The sequence below is a fragment of the Coregonus clupeaformis genome, unplaced genomic scaffold, assembly GCF_020615455.1.
Source record: "Coregonus clupeaformis isolate EN_2021a unplaced genomic scaffold, ASM2061545v1 scaf0160, whole genome shotgun sequence".
In the NCBI taxonomy this organism is placed as follows: Eukaryota; Metazoa; Chordata; class Actinopteri; order Salmoniformes; family Salmonidae; genus Coregonus; species Coregonus clupeaformis.
The window spans coordinates 69,014-85,119 of NW_025533615.1; positions in this window are offsets into that span (position 1 = coordinate 69,014).

The window sequence follows — 16,106 nt, forward strand, 5'->3', positions numbered from 1 at the left end:
TGGTCAGATGACGCAGATGCTAAGCTACAGGACTGTTTTGCTAGCACAGACTGGAACATGTTCGGGATTCTTCAGACAGCATTGAGGAGTACACCACATCAGTCACTGGCTTCATCAATAAGTGCATCGATGATGTCGTCCCCACAGTGACCGTACGTACATACCCCAACCAGAAGCCATGGATTACAGGAAACATCCGCACTGAGCTAAAGGGTAGAGCTGCCGCTTTCAAGGGAACGGGACTCTAACCCGGACGCTTATAAGAAATCCCGCTATGACCTCCGACGAACCATCAAACAGGCAAAGAGTCAATACAGGTCTAAGATTGAATCATACTACACTGGCTCTGACGCTCGTCGGATGTGGCATGGCTTGAAAACTATTACAGACTACAAAGGGAAGCACAGCCGCGAGCTGCCCAGTGACACAAGCCTACCAGACGAGCTAAACCACTTCTATGCTCGCTTCGAGGCAAGCAACACTGCATGAGAGCACCAGCTGTTCCGGATGACTATGTGATCACGCTCTCCGTAGCCGATGTGAGTAAGACTTTTAAGCAGGTCAACATTCACAAGGCCGCAGGGCCAGACGGATTACCAGGACGTGTACTCCGAGCATGTGCTGACCAACTGGCAAGTGTCTTCACTGACATTTTCAACATGTCCCTGACTGAGTCTGTAATACCAACATGTTTCAAGCAGACCACCATAGTCCCCGTGCCCAAGAACTCTAAGATAACCTGCCTAAATGACTACCGACCCGTAGCACTGACGTCTGTAGCCATGAAGTGCTTTGAAAGACTGGTCATGGCTCACATCAACAGCATAATCCCAGAAACCCTAGACCCACTCCAATTTGCATACCGCCCCAACAGATCCACAGATGATGCAATCTCTATCGCACTCCACACTGCCCTTTCCCACCTGGACAAGAGGAACACCTACGTGAGAATGCTATTCATTGACTACAGCTCAGCATTCAACACCATAGTGCCCTCTAAGCTCATCACTAAGCTAAGGATCCTGGGACTAAACACCTCCCTCTGCAACTGGATCCTGGACTTCCCTGACGGGCCGCCCCAGGTGGTAAGGGTAGGTAACAACACATCTGCCACACTGATCCTCAACACGGGGGCCCCTCAGGGGGTGCGTGCTCAGTCCCCTCCTGTACTCTCTGTTCACCCATGACTGCATGGCCAGGCACGACTCCAACACCATCATTAAGTTTGCCGACGACACAACAGTGGTAGGCCTGATCACCGACAACGATGAGACAGCCTATAGGGAGGAGGTCAGAGATCTGGCCGTGTGGTGCCAGGACAACAACCTCTCCCTCAACGTGACCAAGACAAAGGAGATGATTGTGGACTACAGGAAAAAAAGAGGACTGAGCACGCCCCCATTCTCATCGACGGGGCTGTAGTGGAACAGGTTGAGAGCTTCAAGTTCCTTGGTGTCCACATCACCAACGAACTATCATGGTCCAAACACACCAAGACAGTCGTGAAGAGGGCACGACAAAGCCTATTCCCCCTCAGGAGACTAAAAAGATTTGGCATGGGTCCTCAGATCCTCAAAAAAATTCTACAGCTGCACCATCGAGAGCATCCTGACTGGTTGCATCACCGCCTGGTATGGCAACGGCTTGGCCTCTGACCGCAAGGCACTACAGAGGGTAGTGCGTACGGCCCAGTACATCACTGGGGCAAAGCTCCCTGCCATCCAGGACCTCTATACCAGGCGGTGTCAGAGGAAGGCCCTCAAAATTGTCAAAGACTCCAGCCACCCTAGTCATAGACTGTTCTCTCTGCTACCGGACGAGCAGCGGTACCGGAGTGCCAAGTCTAGGTCCAAAAGACTTCTCAACAGCTTCTACCCCCAAGCCATAAGACTCCTGAACAGCAAATCATGGCTACCCGGACTATTTGCACTGCCCCCCACCCCATCCTTTTTACGCTGCTGCTACTCTGTTAAGTATTTATGCATAGTCACTTTAACTCTACCCACATGTACATATTACCTCAACTACCTCAACTAGCCGGTGCCCCGCACACATTGACTCTGCAACGGTACCCCCTGTATATATAGCCTCCCTACTGTCACTTTATTTTACTGTATATATAGCCTCCCTACTGTCACTTTATTTTACTTCTGCTCTTTTTTTCTCAACACTTCTTTTGTTGTTGTTTTATTCTTACTTTTTTTGTTTAAAATAAATGCACTGTTGGTTAAGGGCTGTAAGTAAGCATTTCACTGCAATGTCTGCACCTGTTGTATTCGGCGCATGTGACCAATAAAATTTGATTTGATTTGATTTGATTTGATTTGATTTGGAGTTTGCCAAAAGGCACCTAAAGGACTCTCAGACCATGAGAAACAAGATTCTCTGGTCTGATGAAACCAAGATTGAACTCTTTGGCCTGGATGCCAAGCGTGAAGTCTGGAGGAAACCTGGCACCATCCCTACGGTGAAGGATGTTTTTCAGCAGTGGGGACTGGGAGACTAGTCAGGATCGAGGCAAAGATGAACGGAGCAAAGTGAATAGAGATCATTGATGAAAACCTGCTCCAGAGTGCTCAGGACCTCAGACTGGGGCCAAGGTTCACCTTCCAACAGGACAACGACCCTAAGCACACAACGCATGAGTGGCTTCAGGACAAGTCTCTGAATGTCCTTGAGTGGCCCAGCCAGAGCCCGGACTTGAACCCGATCTAACATCTCTGGAGAGACCTGACAATAGCTGTGCAGCGACGTTCCCCATCCAACCTGACAGAGCTTGAGAGGATCTGCAGAGAAGAATGGGAGAAACTCCCCAAATACAGGTGTGCCAAGCTTGTAGCGTCATACCCAAGAAGACTCGAGGCTGTAATCGTTGCCAAAGGTGCTTCAACAAAGTACTGAGTCAAGGGTCTGAATACTTGTGATATTTCAGTTTTTTATTTTTAATAAATTCGCAAAAATGTCTAAACCTGTTTTTGCTTTGTCATTATGGGGTATTGTGTGAGGGAAAAAAACCATCTAATCCATTTTAGAATAAGGCTGTAATGTAACAAAATGTGGAAAAGGTCAAGGGGACTGAATACTTTCCGAATGCACTGTACCTCTCCCCATCTTCACAACAACTTTGTCAATATGACTTGACCATGATAACTGACCACCCAGTGTTACGCCTAGGAGTTTAGCTTCTTCAACTTGTTCAATGGTCACGCCCTTTATACACAACTCCAGTTGCGGTTTAGTCTTAGAGAATGCGTTGAACCAAATATAATGCTTTTAGTTTTAGATGTATTTAAGACCAGTTTATTATGAATCACCTATTCTGATACTGACTGTAACTCCTTATTTAGAATTTCACTGAGCTCACTGGCGGCAGTGTGCAATTATGTATGGGCCTAATTGCCCTGTTTAGCGTTTGTGTGTAACTTTTCGTGGTTAATTCTATTTCCATGTATCTCTTTCCTCCTAGAAAACGCAAACACCCTGTTCACCCAAAGTGTTGTGACAATAAAAACCCTTTGTCCTGACATCTTTTGGCTCTGTTCTTGCCAGACGTCCCTGTGGTCCTTCACATATTCCTGAGTCCAGGCCCTTTACGCTTCAGACCACTGCAATTTATCTTGTACACCATTAACATTTTAATTTAATTTAAATTGTAACTTTCCAATAACTATCACAAAGATGGCCACCAGTCCACCCACCATCAAATGTCAACTTTATGTGGGGATATCTATTCTATCTATACTGAACAGAAATATAAACGCAACATGTAAAGTGTCGGTCCCATGTTTCATAATCTGAAATAAAAGATCCCAGAAATGTTCCATACGCACAAAAAAGCTTATTTCTCTCCAATGTTGTGCACACATTTTGTTTACATCACTGTTAGTGAGCATTTCTCTTTTGCCAGAATAATCCATCCACCTGACAGGTGTGGCATATCAAGAAGCTGATTAAACAGCATGATCATTACACAGGTGCACCTTGTGCTGGAGACAATAAAAGGCCACTCTAAAATGTGCAGTTTTGTCACAAAACACAATGCCACAGATGTCTCAAGTTTTGAGGGAGTGTGCAATTGGCATGCTGACTGCAGGAATGTCCACAACAGCTGTTTCCAGAGAATGTAATGGTCATTTCTCTACCATAAGTCACCTCCAACGTAGTTTTAGAGAATTTGGCAGTACGTCCAACCGGCCTCACAACTGCAGACCACGTGTAACCACGCCAGCCCAAAACCTCCACATCCGGCTTCTTCACCTGTGGGATCGTCCCCCTTTTGTGGGGAAAATTTTTTTCTGATTGGCTGGGCCTGGCTCCCCAGTGGGTGGGCCTGGCTCCCCAGTGGGTGGGCCTATGCCCTCCCAGGCCCACCCATGGCTGCACCCCTGCCCAGGCCATAGTGAAATCCATAGATTAGGGCCTAATGAATTTATTTATATTGACTGATTTTCTTATATTAACGTCTTAAAGGAGAAGTCTCATCACAGGCTCATCTTGTTAACGTCTTAAAACAGAAGTCTCATCACAGGCTCATCTTGTTAACGTCCTAAAGCGGAAGTCTCATCACAGGCTCATCTTGTTAACGTCTTAAAGCAGAAGTCTCATCACAGGCTCATCTTGTTAACGTCTTAAAGCAGAAGTCTCATCACAGGCTCATCTTGTTAACGTCTTAAAGCAGAAGTCTCATCACAGGCTCATCTTGTTAACGTCTTAAAGCAGAAGTCTCATCACAGGCTCATCTTGTTAACGTCTTAAAGCAGAAGTCTCATCGCAGGCTCATCTTGTTAACGTCTTAAAGCAGAAGTCTCATCGCAGGCTCATCTTGTTAACGTCCTAAAGCAGAAGTCTCATCACAGGCTCATCTTGTTAACGTTCTGAAGCAGAAGTCTCATCACAGGCTCATCTTGTTAACGTCTTAAAGCAGAAGTCTCATCACAGGCTCATCTTGTTAACGTCTTAAAGCAGAAGTCTCATCACAGGCTCATCTTGTTAATGTCCTAAAGCAGAAGTCTCATCACAGGCTCATCTTGTTAACGTCTTAAAGCAGAAGTCTCATCACAGGCTCATCATGTTAACGTCCTAAAGCAGAAGTCTCATCACAGGCTCATCTTGTTAATGTCCTAAAGCAGAAGTCTCATCACAGGCTCATCTTGTTAACGTCTTAAAGCAGAAGTCTCATCACAGGCTCATCTTGTTAATGTCCTAAAGCAGAAGTCTCATCACAGGCTCATCTTGTTAACGTTCTGAAGCAGAACATTTACATTTTTTACATTTTAGTCATTTAGCAGACGCTCTTATCCAGAGCGACTTACAGTTAGTGAATACATTTTTTTTTTTTTATATATATATTTTTTTTTTTTTTTATACTGGCCCCCCATGGGAAACGAACCCACAACCCTGGCGTTGCAAACGCCATGCTCTATCAACTGAGCTACATCCCTGCCGGCCATTCCCTCCCCTACCCTGGACGACGCTGGGCCAATTGTGCGCCGCCCATGAGTCTCCCGGTCGCGGCCGGCTGCGACAGAGCCTGGATTCGAACCAGGATCTCTAGTAGCACAGTTAGCACTGCGATGCAGTGCCTTAGACCACTGCGCCACTCAGGAGACTAGACAGAAGTCTCATCACAGGCTCGCTTTCCATTTCTGCTGAAAACCGGATGCATCTGGTTGTACCAACCCAACAGAGGGCACCCTTACTTTATTTTACTAGAATAGTGACATTGATGATGTTCTGGGTCAATTTTACCCGCAATTTGAGCCTCTGCAATTTGACCTTGGTCTATATAACTTTAGAATGGTTTGTCCTAGAAACAAGCTGATTTCTGCACAGGAATGGTGCAACCACGCTGATCTCATATGATGCTCATTGGTTGGGCAACACAGATCTGAAGTCAGTTTGACCTTGACCTTCGACCTATACCTTTGTGCTAGTGACAAATGGTTTCATGTGCAGTAAAGATCTATCCATGATGATCACAAGGATATAAGTATGTTTTCCCTGTGATGTTCAATAAAAATTAGCTATACATTAAATGTCATAAAATGTTATTCTGGGTACCTTTTTAGCTAACATTTCCCTCCTTTCCACTCCTGTCATTTGCCGAATCCTCTGATCTCCTTGGGCTCAATGATAGAACGTCTCCTCAAGCTCATTAATGATAGAACGTCTCCTCAAGCTCATTAATGAAATAATGTTCATATTTAAAGATGGCAGAAAGCCCAGTCTCTTTGTAAATGTGGCAAGCAGTGGAATGTAATAGCTGAACAGAGACGGCAACCAGGCTAATAAAATGTCATCATTTGATTGATTTACGACTTTTGTACAGTAATCAAACATTTGGCTCTAAATTTGGAACAGTTGGGTGCATCAACTCAGGGAGGAAAGCATATGAAAGAGGACATGGTCAGATACTGGAAAATACATTTTGGGAGGTTAAAATCCTATATTTAAACAGTGTAGGCCGTGTAGAACCCTCTGTGGAAAGGGTTCTACATCGAACCCGAAAAGGTTCTACCTAGAACCAAAAGGGTTCTACCTAGAACCAAAAGGGTTCTACCTAGAACCAAAAAGGGTTCTTCAAAGGGTTCTCCAATGGGGACAGCCGAATAAATGTTTTAGGTTATAGATAGCATATTTTTTTCTAAAAGTGTAGACCCTCCTCTCTACCTAGCCCAGTGCTTCTCAATTATTTTCTGTTGCGCCCCCCCTAGGAAGAAGTAAACATTTCGCGCCCCCCAACTCTCCACCGCAACTGGAAATAGTATAATTTGTCTATGAAATTGTTCTAAGTACACCTCTGCATAACATTGTATCCTTATTAACATTAAAGAAAATAAAAATAAAATAAAAAAATATAGATCAACTTACAACAAAGAATAACTTTATTAACATTGTTTTTTAGTCTGTAACAGAAAATACTTAAAGTGCATCAATTTGCCTGAAATTTGCCTTATTTAAACTGTAAACATTTTTTGACCATTTGATACTGAAAAAAATAATAATATATAATCAATAAATAATAATAAATTCAAATTGATCAGCAACATGAACTCAGGAGCCCAATATATGAAACACTGACCTATAAAACAAAAATGAATAAAACCATTTGTGCTGATTTTTTTTTAGCAAAATGAGGAAGTCAGGATTAATGGCAAAAGGCACGTTTGTCTTTGAGTTTATCTACCAGCTGTTCTTTAAGATCGTTAGCAATGTCATTTATACGTCTGGCGACGGTGTCATTGGACAGAGGGATAGTTTTTATTTTTGCAGCACTTGCGTCATCCAGCATGACAGAGACCATGTCTAATGCTGCAGGCAGTATCAGCTCCTCTGCTATGGAGTGGGGTTTTCTGCACTGAGCAATTTGGTACGCCACCTTATATGATGCTAACAGTGCTCGCTGGTTTCCTGAAGTAGCATTCACAAAGCGGGACGATTGTTGGCAATATTCGGCATGTTTTCGCTGAAAAAACTCAAGCGGCTTATCAGCGTGATTGGGGTGTAATGTCTTTAAGTGACGCCTTAATTTATTTGGCTTCATGCTGTCCGCTGCCAACATTTTTAGACACAGTAAACATACCGGTCTTTCCTCTTCTCCCACCGTAGTCACAGTGAAGCCAAGCGCTACATACGCTTCATCATATTTCCTCGTCTTAGCTTTCGGGAGACTTACGTTTGTCTCATTATCTCCGTCTCTCTCCGCCTTTCTGTTCATCCCTGTTAGATATGTTTCCATGGCGTCTCTTAAGGGTTTGTTATCTGCACTTCATATCTCCTACTCTGTGCTTTTGTTCCGTGCAAAAAAAACCTACTCCCTGCGGCAAAAAAAAGCATGTTCCCCAGGGTCACACGCGCCCCCCCCGGCATCGCTCCGAGCCCCCCCAGGGGGGCGCGCCCCACTATTTGAGAAGGACTGACCTAGCCCCTCCTCTCAAGCCCCTCCTCTCCACCTAGCCCCTCCTCTCCGCCTAGACACTCATTTTTACATTCACATTTTAGTCATTTAGCAGACGCTCTTATCCAGAGCGACTTACAGTTAGTGAGTGCATACATAATTTTTTTATTTTTCATACTGGCCCCCCATGGGAATTGAACCCACAACCCTGGCGTTGCAAACGCCATGCTCTACCAACTGAGCTACATCCCTGCCGGCCATTCCCTCCCCAAGCCTGGACGACGCTGGGCCAATTGTGCGCTGCCCTATGGGTCTCCCGGTCGCGGCCGGCTACGACAGAGCCTGGATTCGAACCAGGATCTCTAGTGGCACAGCTAGCACTGCGATGCAGTGCCTTAGACCACTGCACCACTCAGGAGTCTCCTCTGTAGCCCCTCCTCTCCACCTAGCCCCTCCTCTGTAGCCCCTCCTCTCCACCTAGCCCCTCCTCTGTAGCCCCTCCTCTCCACCTAGCCCCTCCTCTGTAGCCCCTCCTCTCCACCTAGCCCCTCCTCTGTAGCCCCTCCTCTCCACCTAGCCCCTCCTCTGTAGCCCCTCCTCTCCACCTAGCCCCTCCTCTCCACCCTAGCCCCTCCTCTCCACCTAGCCCCTCCTCTGTAGCCCCTCCTCTCCACCTAGCCCCTCCTCTCCACCTAGCCCCTCCTCTCCACCTAGCCCCTCCTCTCCACCTAGCCCCTCCTCTGTAGCCCCTCCTCTCCACCCTAGCCCCTCCTCTGTAGCCCCTCCTCTCCACTTAGCCCCTCCTCTGTAGCCCCTCCTCTCCACCTAGCCCCTCCTCTGTAGCCCCTCCTCTCCACCTAGCCCCTCCTCTGTAGCCCCTCCTCTCCACCTAGCCCCTCCTATGTAGCCCCTCCTCTCCACCTAGCCCCTCCTCTGTAGCCCCTCCTCTCCACCTAGCCCCTCCTCTGTAGCCCCTCCTCTCCACCTAGCCCCTCCCCTCCATGTCTTGTTGTTTATAATGTCCTCTCCTTCCCGAAATAGGTCGGTTCAAATAGTATTCGAAAATACTTTGAGCTGCATTTGACAGATGTTGCCTGATGCGATGGAACCAATGGGATGCCGGTAGTCCCAAAGGTCCAAACCCCGCCCATCTGGCATTCAAGGTCGGCTCAATTAAAGTATTTGAAAGAAAATGAATACTATTTGAACCCAGGTCTGTCCCCCATGAACTCTTCACTTCACAATACTGCACTACCCCTGCCTCCCCCTGCCTCCCTCTCCCTCTCCCCCTGCCTCCCTCTCCCTCTCCCCCTCCCCCTGCCTCTCTCTCCCCTGCCTCCCCCTGCCTCCCCTGCCTCCCTCTTCCTCTCCCCCTGCCTCCCTCTCCCTCTCCCCTCCCCTGCCTCCCTCCCCTGCCTCCCTCTCCCCTGCCTCCCTCTCCCTCTCCTCCTGCCTCCCTCTCCCTCTCCCCCTCCCCCTGCCTCTCTCTCCCCTGCCTCCCCCTGCACTACCCCTGCCTCCCCCTGCCTCCCTCTCCCTCTCCCCCTGCCTCCCTCTCCCTCTCCCCCTCCCCCTGCCTCTCTCTCCCCTGCCTCCCCTGCCTCCCCTGCCTCCCTCTTCCTCTCCCCCTGCCTCCCTCTCCCTCTCCCCCCTCCCCCTGCCTCCCTCTCCCCTGCCTCCCTCTCCCTCTCCTCCTGCCTCCCTCTCCCTCTCCCCCTCCCCCTGCCTCTCTCTCCCCTGCCTCCCCCTGCACTACCCCTGCCTCCCCCTGCCTCCCTCTCCCCCTGCCTCCCTCTCCCTCTCCCCCTCCCCCTGCTCTCTCTCCCCTGCCTCCCCCTGCCTCCCCTGCCTCCCTCTTCCTCTCCCCTGCCTCCCTCTCCCTCTCCCCTCCCCCTCTCCCCTGCCTCCCTCTCCCTCTCCCCTGCCTCCCTCTCCCTCTCCCCCTGCCTCCCTCTCCCTCTCCCCTGCCTCCCTCTCCCCTGCCTCCCTCTCCCTCTCCTCCTGCCTCCCTCTCCCTCTCCCTCTCCCCCTCCCCTGCCTCCCCTCCCCTGCCTCCCTCTCCCTCTCCCCCTGCCTCCCTCTCCTCTCCCCCTCCCCCTGCCTCCTCTCCCCTGCCTCCCTCTCCCCTGCCTCCCTCTCCCTCTCCTCCTGCCTCCCTCTCCCTCTCCCTCTCCCTCTCCCCCTGCCTCCCTCTCCCTCCTCCCTCTCTCCATCTCCCCCTGCCTCCCTCTCCCCCTCCCTCCCTCCCTCTCCCCCTGCCTCCCTCTCCCCCTGCCTCCATCTCCCTTCTCCCCCTGCCTCCCTCTCCCTCCCCCCTCTTCCCCAGCCTCCATCTCCCTCCCCCCTCCCTCCCTCTCCCCTGCCTCCCTCTCCCCTGCCTCCCTCTTCCCCTGCCATCCTCTCCCACTCCCTCCCTTTCTCCTGCCTCCCTTTCCCTCTCCCCCTGCCTCCCTCTCCCCCTGGCTCAGACCCTCCCATTGGCTCAGGCCAGTGCATGTTGGCGCGCATGTGAGTGTGTGCAGTGAGAGACATTACAAAACTAAGCTCTGCTATCAAGGAAGACAAACAGTGAGAGACATTGGTTTTGTAATGTCTATCACTGCGCAAGCTCCCATGCACACCACACCCACACGCACTCGGCTGAGCCAATGGGAGGGCCTGAGAATGGCCCCTTGCTGCTCCAGCAGCCACCCACACACACACACACACACCAGCCACACACACACACACACACACACACACACACACACACACACACACACCAGCCACACATTTACATTTACATTTACATCATTTAGCAGACGCTCTTATCCAGAGCGGCTTACACACACCAGCCACACACACACACACACACACACACACACACACACACACAAGAGTAATTTGACCCCCCCTCTCTTGATTCTTAGAACCAGTGGGGGTGTTCTGTGAATGGGGTGGAACCTGCTTCCAGCTGCCACTAGATGTAATCAGCACACATATAGCTGAGGAGACACTGAGGAGACACAGAGGAGACACTGAGGAGACACTGAGGAGACACAGAGGAGACACTGAGGAGACACAGAGGAGACAGGGTGGAAGTGGAACTGAGAATTAACAAGAGAGTTGGTCTAACATCACAAGACATGAGGGAGGATTCCCCCAGGAGGGTTGTGTCATTTAAATGGAGGCATTTGGAATACATGTGTTATGTTCTTATTTGTTATGGAGGTGTTAAAAATAGGCTACATGTGTTGAATGTTCATGTGACGTGTGAGTGATGTTGACTATTCCACCATTCTGTGTATTCCGCATCCATCCTCAGGATGTACAGAACATGTTCGGCAGCAGTGTTCAGCAGCAGTGTTACATTGTTGGTTTGGGAAAACTAATTTCAAACACTCATTTAAACCAGTTACCTGAAAAGGAGGTACGTGAGACACCGCACCTTTATGACCAAAGGCTTGTAAACTGACTAAAGTCAGAGAATGCAAGGAATGCAGAGGAGCTTCCTCATACCATGTGTATCGTAAAAGCTTCCTCCTTCCAGGTGTATCGTAAAAGCTTCCTCATACCATGTGTATCGTAAAAGCTTCCTCATACCATGTGTATCGTAAAAGCTTCCTCATACCATGTATCGTAAAAGCTTCCTCATACCATGTATCATAAAAGCTTCCTCATACCATGTGTATCGTAAAAGCTTCCTCATACCATGTGTATCGTAAAAGCTTCCTCCTTCCAGGTGTCAAACATTCCAACAAGGTGCAATCTTTGACCTTTAGAAAGGAAGGACAACCGAGGGCATATCTGTGGGAAATAAAACGGCTGCAGAGAGGAAAGAGAGAGAGAGTAGAGGTAGATGGTTGTGAAGAGTGTGTGATTATGCAGAGCAGGTTTCACTGCTCTCACCCAAAACAATCCTTCCCCTCTCCCTGCTTCAGTCCTCCCCTCCTCTCCCTCCCTCCCTCCCTCCCTCCTCCCTCCCTCCTCCCTCCTCCCTCCCTCCTCCTCCTCCTCCCTCCCTCCCCCCTCTGCCAGAGACAGAGAGAGAGAGAGAGAGAGAGAGAGAGAGAGGGGGGGGGGGGACAGAGAGAGAGAGAGAGAGAGACAGAGAGAGAGAGACAGAGAGAGAGAGAGAGAGACACAATCACAAACACACACAAAACACACAGATACACACACTCAGAGACACAGACTGATGCTCTTCCCATTATTTACTCTTAAATTGTTGTTGCGTCCTATTCTTCCCCTGAGCTAATAGTAGAATGCTATTGGTTTCCCAAACTAGACTGAGACTACAGGCCAAGACATGTACGTCACACTGAAATGGCGCTCTGGTCAAAAGCAGTGCACTATATAGGGAATAGGGTGCCATTCTCTGGTCTAAAGTAGTGCACTATATAGGGAATAGGGTGCCATTCTCTGGTCTAAAGTAGTGCACTATATAGGAATAGGGTGCCATTCTCTGGTCTAAAGTAGTGCACTATATAGGGAATAGGGTGCCATTCTCTGGTCTAAAGTAGTGCACTATATAGGGAATAGGGTGCCATTCTCTGGTCTAAAGTAGTGCACTATATAGGGAATAGGGTGCCATTCTCTGGTCTAAAGTAGTGCACTATATAGGGAATAGGGTGCCATTCTCTGGTCTAAAGTAGTGCACTATATAGGGAATAGGGTGCCATTCTCTGAGTCTAAAGTAGTGCACTATATAGGGAATAGGGTGCCATTCTCTGGTCTAAAGTAGTGCACTATATAGGGAATAGGGTGCCATTCTCTGGTCTAAAGTAGTGCACTATATAGGGAATAGGGTGCCATTCTCTGGTCTAAAGTAGTGCACTATATAGGGAATAGGGTGCCATTCTCTGGTCTAAAGTAGTGCACTATATAGGGAATAGGGTGCCATTCTCTGGTCTAAAGTAGTGCACTATATAGGGAATAGGGTGCCATTCTCTGGTCTAAAGTAGTGCTCTATATAGGGAATAGGGTGCCATTCTCTGGTCTAAAGTAGTGCACTATATAGGGAATAGGGTGCCATTCTCTGGTCTAAAGTAGTGCACTATATAGGGAATAGGGTGCCATTCTCTGGTCTAAAGTAGTGCACTATATAGGGAATAGGGTGCCGTTTGGGACTCTGGCTCTACCACATGTCAGGTGGTGGCGGTTTGCGTTTGTCACAGTGGCCCAACCAGCCAGAGTCTTATGTAACTCCACATACCCTAGGAAGGTTATATGAGGGGCCTTATATTAATCTGCTTCTGAGAATTGATGGGGGGAAAAAAAGCCAACCTTAAAAACCTCCATACTGTAAGACCAGATATTAAACGTTATCTAACTTCTTGGCCAGTTTTGTTTGTGTAACTATTCGCTTTAGTTCACACGAGACACCCAGACAGCCTCGACATGCCACCTGATGTTTGTGCCACGGTTCATTGATAGGCTGGTAGAGACCGAGGGTGTGTCCCAAATAGCACCCATAGTTCCCATAGGGACCTGGTCAAAAGTAGTGCACTACGTGCAGGGTTAGTGTTTTGAGTCTTGTCCTGGAGGCAGCACTGCAGAGTGGTCACTAGCTGGCAAAGCCACAAAGTCATACAATCGGATTTTAAACCTAACCCAAACCTTAACCCTATCCTTATCCACACTGCTAACCGTAACCTAACCTTTTTGTTTTCCTTAATTTTTTACACTATTTACAAAATGTTGACTTTGCAGCTGGTCTATCTGTCATTGCTTGTCCATATATGTATATATTCTTAAAGTTCATTCCTTACTAGTTTTGTGTGTATTGGGGACGACATGTCCCCTTCATCCCCAGTGAAAGTTGTGCCCCTGCTATCTTATCACAGCACTGGCAAACCATGGTTGACCAACTCCCTGACCGACATGGCTGACCCTATGTCCATTCTAGTATTCTAATTCCTAATCCTATGGCGCATCCACTGTCTTTTTTATCTGTGACCAACAGATGTATATCTGTATTCCCAGTCATGTGAAATCCATAGATTAGGGTTTAATGAATTTATTTTCAAACGACTGATTTCCTTATATGAACTGTAACTCAGTAAAATCTTTGAAATTGTTGCGTGTTGCGTTTATATATTTTTTTGGTTCAGTGTAAGTTCTGTTAAGGTGTTCTAGAATGCATTCCATTCCATCTGAGGCAGTGCATTTTCAGTGGCAATAGTGCAGTGAAAGTCGGCCACGTGTCATTGTGTGTTTCGATTACAGGATGTTCCTGCCCTTTAGTGTTTTACAGGACACCGTTAACACCTTGAACAGCTTAACATCCCTTGGCTCAGACAGGTTGATGTCATGACTGTTAGCCAGAGTGCACGGCTCAACGTATCTCACAGAATATCACACTGGTTCAACCCAACCACCTCCTTACGCCTCAGGTTCACCACAGTAGCTACCAAAGTCTTAGTGGCTAACCAAATTGTCAGTCAAATTTTAATCAAATAAATGCCTAGTGATGTAATGAATTCACAGACATTTTAATATGCATCAAACCTCAAGGCCCGAGGTGCGGCGGCCAAGAGGAAGTTTAGTACCGAACGGATTCTAAACAACACCTTATGAACACTAGTAGTGTGAGAGAAGTTTCAATTATTTTCCTCTGGCTTTACTAGTACGGAAAGAAATTAGAAAGTAGAAAGAGTTTTGATAGAAACAGAGGAAAATTAGAGAATTAGATTGTTTACTTTGTAACAGTGAGGAGGAAAATAGTGTTATACTGTAGGATTGTATTGATGTTTTAATGTTGATTGTTTTCTGCCCAGGGACTACAGATGAAAATGAGCTAATCTAGCTAAATCTGGCGCAAATGGCGTGTTGTACAATGGCCCCTGACAAATAAACGAAAATATTAAAAGGATACAGAAAGAGACACTTTAGTGACAAAGCAGATTTTTGTGATTGAAAGAACACACATTTGTTTCCGACTTTCACACAGAAAGCATTGAATTAATTTACAACAATAGCATCTGAAAAGAAAAACACCACAACCCATTTCCTTTTTTTAATATCATATCCACAGCTCCTTGGACTTCCTTCACCCCTTTGAGGAACAGATTGAGTGGGTGAAAACTGACATCCCTGACAGGTCAATTACGAACTAACGGAAACAGTCCATATTTGACCAGTCAAATGATGCCTCCCAAATGGCACCCTATTCCCTATATAGTGTATAGGGAATATCTAGGGAATAGGGTAACACTATCTAGGGAATAGGGTGACACTATCTAGGGAATAGGGTGACACTATCTAGGGAATAGGGTGACACTATCTAGGGAATAGGGTGACACTATCTAGGGAATAGGGTAACACTATCTAGGGAATAGGGTAACACTATCTAGGGAATAGGGTAACACTATCTAGGGAATAGGGTGACACTATCTAGGGAATAGGGTAACACTATCTAGGGAATAGGGTAACAATATCTAGGGAATAGGGTGACACTATCTAGGGAATAGGGTGCCACTATCTAGGGAATAGGGTGCCACTATCTAGGGAATAGGGTAACACTATCTAGGGAATAGGGTGACACTATCTAGGGAATAGGGTAACACTATCTAGGGAATAGGGTAACACTATCTAGGGAATAGGGTAACACTATCTAGGGAATAGGGTGACACTATCTAGGGAATAGGGTGACACTATCTAGGGAATAGGGTAACACTATCTAGGGAATAGGGTGACACTATCTAGGGAATAGGGTAACACTATCTAGGGAATAGGGTGACACTATCTAGGGAATAGGGTGACACTATCTAGGGAATAGGGTAACACTATCTAGGGAATAGGGTGACACTATCTAGGAATAGGGTAACACTATCTAGGGAATAGGGTGACACTATCTAGGGAATAGGGTAACACTATCTAGGGAATAGGGTGACACTATCTAGGGAATAGGGTGACACTATCTAGGGAATAGGGTGACACTATCTAGGGAATAGGGTGACACTATCTAGGCAATAGGGTGACACTATCTAGGGAATAGGGTGACACTATCTAGGGAATAGGGTAACACTATCTAGGGAATAGGGTGACACTATCTAGGGAATAGGGTAACACTATCTAGGGAATAGGGTGACACTATCTAGGGAATAGGGTGACACTATCTAGGGAATAGGGTGACACTATCTAGGGAATAGGGTAACACTATCTAGGGAATAGGGTAACACTATCTAGGGAATAGGGTGAAACTATCTAGGGAATAGGGTGACACTAT